We start from the raw sequence: 13,375 nt of genomic DNA on the forward strand, positions 1-13,375 counted from the left end.
AATGGCCAAAAGACACTTAAGGTCATGCTCAACCTCCTTAGCGATAAGGGAAATGCAAATTAAAACAACTTTGAGATACCATCTTACACCTGTCAGAATGGCTAAAATCAAAAACAGCAATGATAGCCTTTGCTGGAGAGGTTGTGGAGAAAGGGGCACACTCATTCATTGCTGGTGGGAATGCAAACTTGTGCAACCACTTTGGAAATCAGTGTGGCGATTTCTCAGGAAATTTGGGATCAACCTACCCCAAGATCCAGTAATACCACTATTGGGAATATACCCAAGAGATGCCCCATCAAATGACAAAAATATCTGTTCAACTATGTTCATAGCAGCATTGTTTGTAATAGCCAAAACCTGGAAACAACCTAGATGCCCTTCAATGGAAGAATGGATGAAGAAAGTGTGGAATATATACATATTAGAGTACTACTCAGCGGTAAAAAACAATGACTTCTCGAATTTTGCATGCAAATGGATGGAAATAGAAAACACTATCCTGAGTGAGGTATCCCTGGACCACATTTTTAATTGTCCATTCTTCAGTCAGTGGCTTACTTACAGGTTCTGGCTATTACAAATAATGCTGTTATGAACATAGGTAAGCACATGTCCTTGTGGTATGAATGAACTTCCTTTGTGTATATACCAGAAGTGGTATTGGGTAGATTGCTTCCTAATATTCTGAGAATTCACCATATTGATTTACAAAGCAGATGTATATGTTTTCACTCCTACCTGTTACAAAGAGCAGGACCCCTTGTTTGTCCCAGTCTCCCAGCTAGCTTACAACTGAAATAACCACACAGAAACTGTATTAATTAAAACACTGCTTGGCCATTAGCTCTAACTTTTTATTGGCTAACTCTTACATACTAGTTTAACCCATCTCCGTTAGTCTGTGTATCACCATGTGGCAGTGGCTTACCAGAGATTCTGACCAGAGTCCATCTCCAGTAAATGATCCATGGCTTCTCTCACTTTGCCCTTCTTCCTCCAAGCATTCAAGTTCTGTTTTCCCTGCCTATCTAAATTCTGCCCTATCAAAAGGCCAAGGCAGTTTCTTTATTCATTAACCACTAAAAGCAACACATAAACAGTAGGACCTCCAACACCACCTACCAGCAATGGAGAAGTGTTCCTCTTACCCCACATTCTCTCCAGCATAAGCTGTCATCAGTGTTTTTGATCTTGGTCATTCGAACAGGTGTAAGATAGAATCTCAGAGTTGTTTTGATTTGCATTTCTCTGATGTCTAAGGATGTTAAGCATTTTCTTATTTGTCTTTCAGCCATTTAAGATATGTCTGTTGAGAGTTCTCTGTTTAGGTCTATACCCCATTTTTTATTATATTATTTGTTCTGATAATGTTAAGTTTCTTGAGCTCTTTGTATATTTTGGAGATCAGACCTCTGTCTAATGTGGGATTGGAGAAGTTCTTTTCCCATTCTGTAGGCTGCTGTTTTGTCTTGTTGATCATCTCCTTCTGTAAACAAAAGCTTTTCAGTTTTAGGAGGTTCTTCCCATTTGTCAATGGTTTCTCTCAGTGTCTGTGCTACTGGTGCTATATTTAGGAAGTGGTCTCCTGTGCCAATGCATTCAAGTGTACTTCCCATTTTCTCTTCTATGAGGTTCAATTTGGTATGTTTTATGTTGAGGTCTTTGATCCATTTGAACTTCAGTTTGTGCATGGTGATAGATATGGGTCTATTCTCATTGTTCTACACATTGATATTTTGTTATGCTAGTACCATTTGTTAAATATGCTTTTTTTCTGTTTTATTTTTGGCTTCTTTGTCAAAAAGTCAGGTATTCATAGGTGTGGAATGATATCCAAATCTTCAATTTGATTCCATTGGTCCTCCTATCTGTTTTTATGCCAATACCAGGCTAGATTCATTACTGTGGCTCTATAGTAGAGTTTGAAGTCAGGAATGGTAGTGCTTCCAGAAGCTTCTTCACTATACAGGCTGTCCTGGGCTTTTTGCTTTTCTATATGAAGTTGAGTACGTTCTTTAGAGGTCGGTAGAGAATTTTGATGGGATTTTGATGGGCATTGCATTGAATATATAGATTACTTTTGGTAAGATTGCCATTTTTACTATGTTAATTCTACCTACAAAAGAGCATGGGAGATCTTTCCAATCTTCTGGTGTCTTCTTCAGTTTCTTTCTTCAAAGACTTAAAGTTCTTTTCCTACAGGTCTTTCAGTTGTTTGGTTAGAGTTACATACATATTTTATGTTATTTATGGCTATTAAGAAGGGTGATGTTTCTCTGATTTCTTTTGCAGCCCATTTATCATCTGTATAAAAGAGGCTACTGATTTTTGTGAACTAATCTTATATCCTACTACATTACTGAAGGTGTTTATAAGTTGTAGGAGTTCCCTGGTAGAATTTTTGGGGTCACTTATATATACTATTATATCATGAGCAAATAGTGAGAGTTTGACTTCTTTTCCAATTTGTATCTCCTTAATCTCCTTTTGTCGTCTTTTTACTCTAGCTAGAACTTCAAGTACTATATTGAATAGATATGGAGAGAGTGGACAACCTTGTCTTGTTCCTGATTTTAGTTGTATTACTTTGAGTTTCTGTTGGGAGGAGGGTGCCCCTTGCTCATTCCACCCACCCAGAACCAAAATAATCACATAGAAACCATATTATTCAAATGGTTTAAATCACTGCTTGGCCCATTATCTTTAGCTTATTATTGGCTAACTCCTACATCTTAATTTAACCCATCTCCATTAATCTGTTCATCACTAAGAGGTCATAGCCTATCAGCAAAGTTTCAGCATGTCTATCTCCAGCTGAGGTTCCATGGCATCTCCCTGACCCTGCCTTCATCCTCTCGTAGCATTCCGTTTAGTTTTCCCTGCCTAGTTCTGTTCCCCTATAGCTCTGCTATAGGTCCAAAGCACTTTCTTTATTCATTAACCAATAAAAGCAACACATAGACAGAAGGACCTCCCACACCATTTCCCCTTTTTGTTTAAACAAAAAGAAAGGATTTAACTTTAACATAGCAAAATTACATATAGTAAAACAGAATTACAGTTACAATATTTATTCTACTTTATCTTTTATTATAACTAAGGAAAACTATAATAATAACTATCTATTCTTCAATTCCATCAAAGACTCCAGAAGGATATAATATTACCTAAGTAAACAGGAAGTGCATTGTAAGTAATTTCCAAAACTCTAGAATTTACAGAGACATCTCACTGCATGAACAGCCACCCAAAGTTCTTCTGCACCATTGGGGAATCCATCTTCAGTCTTCAGGCCCATAGTATCCATGAAGCAGGAAATTTCAAAAACAGTTCTGCATATATTGGCAGTTTACCAGTCACATTTTTTGTGCCTGCAGAATGTCTAGCAGACTCTTCCATGAAGCAGGAACCCTGAAGGATCTGTGGATCCTGCATGTCCAGTTCATCTAACAAGCTCCATAAGGAGCCTCTTTGAAGTTCATCTTCTTCTTGAAGTATACTGGTGCTGCCAGGAGCAGGTATATCTCATTGTCATGAAAAGTCCTAAATTTTTAAACATTTAAATGCCATATTCTGAAGGTCTCTGAAAGATTTGAAGAACACCTAATTAACTGAAATATATCTCTATACATCTAAAAAAACTAATTAACATGACTACAAGCTTGACTATTACAGACTATTATATTACTTAATTATACATTAATTTTTAAATAAGCTACACAAACACAATACTTTAATCAAGAACAGAAATATATATACATATAACAAAATTGACCTTAAATTTTTGTCAATAAATGAAGATCCATACCAATGCAAATCTCCAAAGCATATTCCCCTTTAAATGTAAACAAACATTTATAGACAATATTGGGGAATATGAGCACAATTATTTATCTCCAAACTGCTTCCTGCTGTTTATTGGGCAAAGTATTTTCTTTGTAGGGGTGTTCACAGCAACCTTTCAGGGGGTCTTGTTCCATCAGACCATGTTAGCCTGGAATAAACTTACAGGTTCTTATCCTATGTAGAGACAAAAGAAGAACCTCTTTTCCAAAGGAACATATCCTTAGACACAAATTTTGAAGTCAAGATACCTTTATAATATACATGCTGGTTTAGTTTAGCATCCCATACAATGAAATGTCTCTCTGTACAGTCAAAAAATGTCCTTCATAGTCAAAAAATTCAAAGAAAACACAATACTGTGTATAATCATGTGAATTTTCCATCTTTATGTGACTTGCTTTTCTTTACTCCTTTTAATCTATAACTGTCTATACTCTGGGTCTTTAAAGACATTGTTTTATTTTTTTAAAAAAACATTTACTTTTTTATAAATCTCTATATGTTTTCTTCTGTCTCCCAAGTCTACATACATTTATCTAACACTGTGACCCATTTAGAGGTCTTTTATATCTCAATCTGTCCTATTGTGAATCTGTAATTCTTTACTGTCCAGGAGCATGTCTTAAAATGCTAAGTACTTCTTAAAAACTTAACCTGTGTCATTGCTGGGGGAAATATAGTAGTGCCTGCTTGTCCCACCCAGTCCAGCATGGTGGAGCAGCTCTCTGCCTCCAAGAGCCGTGCCCCAATTTCAGGCACACAGCAAGTCCATGTCTCCATTAAGCATGCTGCACCGGTCTGCTCATAAACCCCATCCATTTGTTCCATCTCCTGAAAGAGTCAGAGACTGTGCTCACAGGATGCCCCATGACCAGGAAGCTGCCATTTTTGAAACTGTGTGGCTACTATTGCCGAATCAGTAAGACCTCTTTTAAAGGAGCTGTGGCATGCCACCAGCAAACCATGAGAATCTGTGTTAAACTCTGCACTTTTGTGTCTATAATTCCTTTTCAAGCTCTCTCAGGTTTTACAAGGATTTAGTCCACCATGTTGACATACCAATCTGTTGGGTGGAAGGGGCCACTTGTTCATCCTGGCCACCCAGAACCAAAATAATCACATAGAAACCATATTATTTAAATCACTGTTTGGCCCATTATCTTTAGCTTATTATTGGCTAACTCCTACATCTTAATTTGACCCATCTCCATTAATTTGTGCCTCACCACAAGGTTAGAGCCTACCAGCAAAGTTTCAGCACATCTATCTCAAGATGTGGCTTCATGGCATCTCCCTGACTCTGCCTTCTTCCTCCCAGCATTCTGTTGGGTTTTCCCCACCTAACTCTGTTCCCTTATAGCTCTGTTATAGGCCCAAAGCAGTTCCTTTATTTATTAGCCAATAAAAGAAACACATAGACAGAAGGACCTCCCATATTAAGTTTAGTTTGATGTTGGCTATTGACTTGCTATACACTACTTTTATTATGTTCAGGTATGTTCCTTGTATTTCTGCTTTCTCCAAGACTTTTATCATGAATGGGTATTGTATTTTGTCAAAAACTTTTCAACATATAATTAAATGATCATGTGGTTTTGTCTTTCAGTTTGTTTATATGGTGGATTACATTGACAGATTTTCATATGTTGAACCATCCCTGCATCTCTGGGATAAAGTCTATTTGGTCATGGTGTACAATTTCTGATATGTTCTTGGATTTGATTTGATAGTATATTATTGAGTATTTTTGCATCAATGTTCATGCGTGAGACTGGTCTGTAATTCTCTTTCTTAGCAATGTCTTTCTGTGGTTTGAGTATCATAGTAACTATAGGCTTATAAAAAGAGTTTGGCAAAGTTCTTTCTGTTTCAATTGTTGTAGAACAATTTGAGGAGTATTGGTATTAGTTCTCCTTTGAAAATCTTGTTGAATTCTGCACTGAAACCACTTGATCCTGAACTTTTTTTTTTGGTTGGTAGACTTTTGATGATTGTTTCTATTTCTTTAGCAGTTATAAGTCTATTTAATTTGCTCATCTGGTCTTGATTTAATTTTGATAAGAGACATTTATCTAGAAAACTGTCCATTTCCTTGAAATTTTCCAGTTATTTTTAGAATACAGGTTTTTGAAGTATGACCTGATGATTCTCTGGATTTCCTCCATGTCTGTTATTATATCTCCCTTTTTATTCCTAATTTTGTTAATTTGGATATTCTGTCTCTGCCTTTTGGTTAGTTTGGATAAAGGTTTGTCTATTATGTTGATTTTTTCAAAGAATCAACTATTTGACTCATTAATTCTTTGTATTGTTTTCTTGTTTCTATTTTGTTTATTTCAACTCTCAATTGATTATTTCCTGTCATCTTATCCTCCTTGGTGAGTTTGCTTCTTTTTGTTCTAGAGCTTTCAAGTGTTCTGTTAACTCATTGGTGTGAAATTTTTCCAGCTTCTTTATGTAGGCATTTAGTGTTATGAACTTTCCTCTTAACACTGCTTTCATTGTATTCTATAAGTTTTGGTATGTTTTGTGGTCATTTTCTTTGAATTTTAGGAAGTCTTTAATTTCTTTATTTCTTTCTTGACTCATTGTGATTCAGGTGAGCATTGTTCAATTTTCATGTTTGTGGGCTTTCTGAAATTACTGTTTCTGTTGAATTCTAACTTTAAGCCATTGGTGATCTGATAAGAGACATAGGGTTATTCTGAATTTTTTTGTATCTGTTGAGGTTTTCTTTGTTACTGAGTATGTGGTCAATTTTTTGAAAGGTTCCATGAGGTGCTAAGAAGTTATATTCTTTTATGTTTGGATGGAATGTTCTATAAAAATCTATTCAGTTCATTGTGTCATAACATTTGTTACTTACTTAATTTTCTTTTAAGTTTCTGTCTGGTAGACCGGTCCAATGGTGAGAGTCAGGTGTTAAAGACTCCCCCTATTAGTGTGTGGGGCTTAATTTGATTTAAGCTTTAGTAGTGTTTCTTTTACATGTGAGGGTACCCTTGTATTTGGGACATAGATGTTCAAAATTGAGATTTCCTCTTCATAATGTTTTTCTGTGGTAAATATGAAATGTCTTTTTTGTCTCTTTTGACAGATTTTAATTTGAAGTCTATTTAGTTAGATATTAGCATAGCTACACCATGTTGTTTCTTAGATCCATGTGATTAGAAAACCCTTTCCTAACCCTTTACTCTGAAATGATGTCTGTCTTTGAAGTTGAGGTGTGTTTCTTGTATCTATCAGGAAGGATTCTGTTTTCATATCTAATCTGTTAGCCTGTATCTTTTTGTAGGTGAGTTGAGTACATTTATATTGAGAGATATTAATGACCAGTGATTGCTAGTTCCTGTTATTTTAGTTTTTGTTGCTGGTGACTTTATTGTGTGTGTGTTTTCCCTTTTGGGGGATTTGTTATTGTGAGATCATCTATTGTCTGTGTTTTGTGGGTGTAGCTGACTTCCTTAGGTTGGAGCTTTCCTTCTAGTACAATCTGTAGGGCTGGATTTGTGGATAGGTATTAAATCTGGTTCAGTCATGGAATATCTTGTTTTCTCCAACTGTGGTGATTGAAAGTTTTATTGAATATAGTAGTCAGGGCTGGCATCCATGGTTGCTAAATGTCTGCATAACACTTGACCAGGACTTTCTGTCTTTCCAAGTTCCAATTGAGAAGTCTGGTGTAATTCTAATAGATCTGCCTTTATATGTTACTTGGCCTTTTTCCTTTGCAGCTCTTTTTTTAAAAAGATTTTATTTATTTATTTATTTATTTATTTATTTATTTATTTATTATGTATACAACAGTCTGCCTCTATGTATTTCTGCAGGCCAGACGAGGGCACCAAATCTCATTACAGATGGCTGTGAGCCACCATGTGGTTGCCGGGAATTGAACTCAGGTCCTCTGGAAGAACAGTCAGTGCTGTTAACCACTGAGCCATCTCTCCAGCCCCTCTTTTGCAGTTCTTAATATTCTTTCTTTATTCTGTATGTTTAGTGTTTTTATTATAATGTGGTGAAGTGGTTTTTTTTTTTTTTTTTTTGGTCCGGTTTGTTTGGTGTTTTGTAAGCCTCTGATATTTTTATAGGCATGTCCTTCTTTAGGTTGGGAAAGTTTTCTTCTATGATTATGTTGAGCATATTTTCTGTGCCTTTGAGTTCGACTTCTCCTCCTTCTATCCTTTTTATCCTTAGGATTAGTCTTTTCATGGTGTCTCAGATTTCCTGGATGTTTTGTATTAAGTATTTATTAGATTTCACCTTTCTTTTACCAATGAGTCTATTTCCTCTATCATATCTTCAACACCTGAGATTTTCTCTTCCATCTCTTGTATTCTGCTTGCACTTGTGGTTCCTGATCATTTACCAATACTTTTCATTTCCAGAATTCCCTCAGTTTGTGCTTTCTTTATTGTCTGTATTTTGGTTTTTAAGCCTTGATTTGTTTCTTTCACCTGTTTGATTGCTTTTTCTTGATTTTCTTTAAGGATTTTGTTGATTTCTTCCGATTTTTGTTTGTCTTTTCCTCTACTTCTTCAATCCTCTTTAAGGGATTCAAACATTTCCCTAAAGTTATTTTTAAGGTCATTTTCTTCTGCTTCATCTGTGTTGGGCTGTTCAAGTCTTGTTATAGAACCATTTTTGTGATGTTGTGTTTCTCTTTGTGTTATTGAGTGTGTTCTCACCTTGTTGTCTACCCATGTTTTCCTCCAGTTGGTATAGTAAAGTCTGTTTCTCTGGTGACCACTCCTCCCAATGACAGTGGGTCCATGGCACAAATGGTCATTCCTCAAGGTGGACTCAGGGCCAAGATTCCAGTTGTTCAGCTTGGGCCTTCATACATGCTTCTGGAGTTTGCTTGGGCCTTGCTTGCCTTTACCTGGAGGTTGCTTAGGCCTTCCTGCCTGCCCACAGAGGTTGCTTTGGCCTTCTTGGCTGCTCTAAAAGGTCACTTTGGTCTTACTTACCTGTTCCCAGAGGTTGCTTGGGCACTCCTGTTTGCTTCTGGGGGTCTCTCAGGCCTCTCCACAGACTTTGACTGATGCAAAAGTATCTGTGTAGGTGTTTTCTAGTATTGTTGGGATTTTCTCTGGTACCTGTAGAACTTCATTTTTTCCCAAAGTCCTTTCCTCCAAATGCTATTGAATGCCTTCCTAAAATCAATGAAACAGACACATAAGTCTTTTCCAAATTCTTCTTACTTTTCTGCCAATAGCCTCAAAGGGAAGATTTGATCCATTGTGTTCCTGTTAGCTCTAAATCTGCATTGGATCACTGCTAGGATTTCCTCTGTTCTGCCTTTAATCCTTTGCAGGATAATGGAGGAGAAGATCACAACAAACTAATGCCTTTATAATTTTAGCAGTTCAGCTTGTCCCACTTCTTGTGTATGGGAATTATGACTGAGTGCTTCCATTCTGTAGGAGTCACTTCATGTTCTCATATCTCTCTGAGGAGTCTAAGAGGCACCTTGGCCCCTTAGAGCCTATTATAGCCACCTCCAGCTACTCCATCATGATGTCATCTACTCCTGGGGCCTTCCTGCATCTCGCTGTCTTGATAACTTCCTCTATCTCACTCCTATCAATATTTAGTATTTCCTCATTGTCTCTGGTGTTTGAGTGACTGCTGAAGTATTTCTCATTGACAGCTTTAGGGTCTTTGTTATAGGGTGTCAAAGTATTGTCTCCATCTTTTCTTTACTTCCTTTGGTTCTGTTAATAAATGACCTTACCCACCTTTAATCACTCAAATCTGAGGAACATATCTGGCAGTTATCCATCTGATAGCTTTATAGACAAGATGTGTTTTATTATGGAGTCTAGCCTTTTTTACCTCTTTGCATATACCTTGTATATACAGCCTTCTATTATTTGCTCTTTTTTTTACTGCCCTACACAGATAGTTGTGGTGTTCTGCTTCCTGTGGATTGCTTCTTCATTTCCTCTTTAGCTTCCTTCTTTCTTCCACCAGGTTGATCATCTCTGCAGTAAGCCATTCTACTGATGTTGCCCTTTTTTGCAAAACCAAGCATCTCCTTTGAAGCCTGCTGTATGGCTCTTTTGATTTTCTCCCATTTGATTTCTTCATTTGTAAAGGGTTGTTTAATGATTTTCCTCATCTTTTTTAAAAACAGTTCTCTTATACTCTCTCCATACAGCTGTGTTCATCAGTTGTTTACAATTGATCTTCCAGTTCATCTGGCCTGGTGTGCCTCAGACAATAACAAATCCAGTAACTATCAGTTAAATGGTGGCCATAGCAAGTTGATGATCTAACTCTAAATCAGCACTAGGAATGATCAGCTGTTTTGGATGCTAGATAGGAGTTTCCTGCTAAGTGGGATTTAGTCAATGTGGTTGTATGTGCACTTGTAAAGAATTCCCATGTCCAGCATCTTGATGATTTGGCTTGCTTGAATTTTGTGTTAGATATACACAAAAAATGTGTATAGCGGAGGTTCCCCTCTATCGTTCCTTTGTCAGAATTCATATGTGCCCATGACCCTATAGTCTACTCTTTCTCCAGATCCCACTCTTGCATTAGAGTCACCCATAGCCATTAGTATATCATTCTTACACACCCTGCTGACCTCATTCTGTAGATCTATGTAGAAATTGTTGATGACATCCTCTTCTGCTCCCACTGCTGGCGCATATACCTGTATGTTAGTTACTGGATGTGCCATTGTCTGAAATCTGGCTGATATGATTCAGTCACTTACAGGCCTGTGCCAGAGCATGCATTTTTGGGCCAAACTGGATAGCACTAAAGCTACACCTGCTGTGTTTCCCCCTCCACCTGAACTTATAATCTTGTATCCATTCACTACAAGTTTTCATGTTCCTGTCCAATGCATTTCTGTCAACCCAATGACATCCCACTTGAAGTGACTGAGCTCATGCATGAGCAAGCCATTTTCCCTGACTGTGTTTAGTGTTCTCACATTTCAGGTCACTATTGTAGTGACTCTTTCAAGTGTGATGAAGTGCCTTCCCTTTCCATTTTTTTTTCAGCTCCCCTCCCCTGTTTTGGTTTTAGGAGAAAAGCATTATTTGTCCTGCACTTAGGACATGGAGGTACTGGGACACTATCAGATTCTGTGACTTTATCACAGGTGTTTCTGTTGAACTTGTCCATATTGGGTTTTATGGTCTCAGTTGATGAAGTTGACTGACTAGGTCTCTTCCTCTTCATGTGGTAGCCTTTAGCCAACCAGCTGGACCTCTTTCTACCTATATACAAAATTCTCTAGAGTACCTACCTGGTCCTTTCCAGTCTTGAGTAGGCAGCTACCAGAAAACCAGGAGAATAATGAAAGAATATTAAGAGATGCAAAGGAACAAGCCCAAAAAAATTATAAAGACAGACCTATGAGAAGTACACCTGAATTCTCAATGGAAACTCTGAAATCCAGAAGTTCCTGGATAGATGTTCTGCAGACACTAAGAGACCTCAGATGCCAGCACAAACTAATGTACCCAGCAAAACTTTCAATCACCATAGATAGAGAAAACAAGGTATTCCATGGCAAAACCAGATTTAAACAATGCCTATTTAAAAATTAAACCCTACAGAAAGTACTAGACTGAAAAACTATAACCCACAGAAGTTAACTATGCCCACAAAAAGACAGTCAATAAATAATTCCACACCAGTGAATTCAAAAGAAGGAAAGCACAAACACAATACCAACAACAACAACAAAACAAAAAATGACAGGAACTGTCATTAATACCTCTTAATGTTAGTGATTTCAATTCACCTATAAAAATAACAGACTAACAGAATAAATACAAAAGCAGGATCCATTCTTCTGCTGCATACAAAAAACACACCTCAAATTCAAAGACAGACATACCTCAGAGTAAGGGATTGGGAAAAGAAACAAGCTGGTGTAGTTTTCTTAATATCTAAAAAACAGACTTTAAAGTAAAATTAATCAAAAGCAATGAAGAAGGACATTTTATATCCATCACAGGAAAAATCTACCAAAATGAAGTCTCAATTATAATTGAGTATCTTTGCCCTGAACTATAAGGACACTCACATTTATAAAAGAAATATTACTAAAGCTTAAATTACATATCACACTCACAAAGTGGAAGACTTCTCACCACTGGACAGAACTGCCAGATTGAAACTTGTTAAGGGGAGCTGTGGGCTGCATTCCTGCCACCCAGCTCTCGGTTGCCTGGCTAGCTTATGCCCTGAAATAACAACACACAAACTATTCTTTTAAACACTGCCTGGCCCATTATATCTAGCCTCTTCTTGGCTAATTCTCACGTATTAATTTAGCCCATTTCTAATAATCTGTGTAGCACCCCAAGGTGTGCTTACCGGAAAGATTCTAGCCTACGTCCATCCTGAGACAGAGCTTCATCGCATCTGCCCCAGAGAGCAGAGCTAAGGCATATGAGCTCACTTCCTCTTCCTCCCAGCATTCTGTTCTGTTTACTCCACCCACCTAAAGGCTGGCCAATCAAATGGGCCAAAGGAGTTTCTTTATTAGCCAATGATCTTCCTCCATCATTTCCCCTTTTTCTGTTTAAACAAAAAAGAAAAGCTTTCACTTTAACAGCAAAATTACATATAACAAAACAGTTATCAAGCAAGAATTACAGTTACAATATTTACATCTACTTTATCTTTTATCATAACAAAGGAAAACTATAACTATAATTAACTATTCTTCAACTCCATCAAAGACTCCAGAAAGATACAATATTACCTAAGCAAACAAGAAATAAGCAACTTCCAAACTCTAGAAATGACAGAGACATCTCGCTGCCTGGACAGTCACCCAAAGTTTCTCTGTACCCTTGGGGCATCCATCTTCAGCCTACAGGCCCATGGTATCCAGCAGATATTTCCATGAAGCAGGAAAAATTAAAAGGCAATTCAGTCACTATGTGCTGTGTCCTGCAGAATGTCTCGCAGACTCTTTCATGAATCAGGAACCCCAAAAGAGCATCTCACTTTTAGGCAAGTTCAGTAGTCCTCTCTCTGCGGGTTCTCTGTGTCCAGTTTATACAATAGTCCAGGCAAGAGCAGTTTCTTGCCCAAATGGCTGTCAAACTCCATAAGGAGCCTCTTCGATGCCCATCTTCTTTCTTCTTGAAGTAGATTGGTGCTGCCAGGAGCAGACGTGTCTCATTGTCATGAAAAACCCTAAGTTATTAAAACATTAAATGTCCTATTCTGTAGTCTTTGAAAGATATGAAGAATGCCTATTCAACTAAAATATATCTCTATATATCCAGAAAATCTAACTAACATGACTACAAGCTTGACTATTATAGATGATTATCTATTAATAACCTATATACGTTACATTTTTACATGAACTACACTGTGGGGAGCCGCCCCTGCATACTCCATTACAAGATGGCGCCTGCATTCGGCAGCACCAACTGAAATTTCCATCCCTTGTTCTCTGCCTCTCCCGTGGCGTCATATGGGCTGACGAGCTGCAACCAGTCAGAGCGTGGCACGTCGGAGGCGAGGACTATTAACCTAT

Source organism: Chionomys nivalis, chromosome 12 (assembly GCF_950005125.1).
Source record: "Chionomys nivalis chromosome 12, mChiNiv1.1, whole genome shotgun sequence".
NCBI classification, from domain to species: domain Eukaryota; kingdom Metazoa; phylum Chordata; class Mammalia; order Rodentia; family Cricetidae; genus Chionomys; species Chionomys nivalis.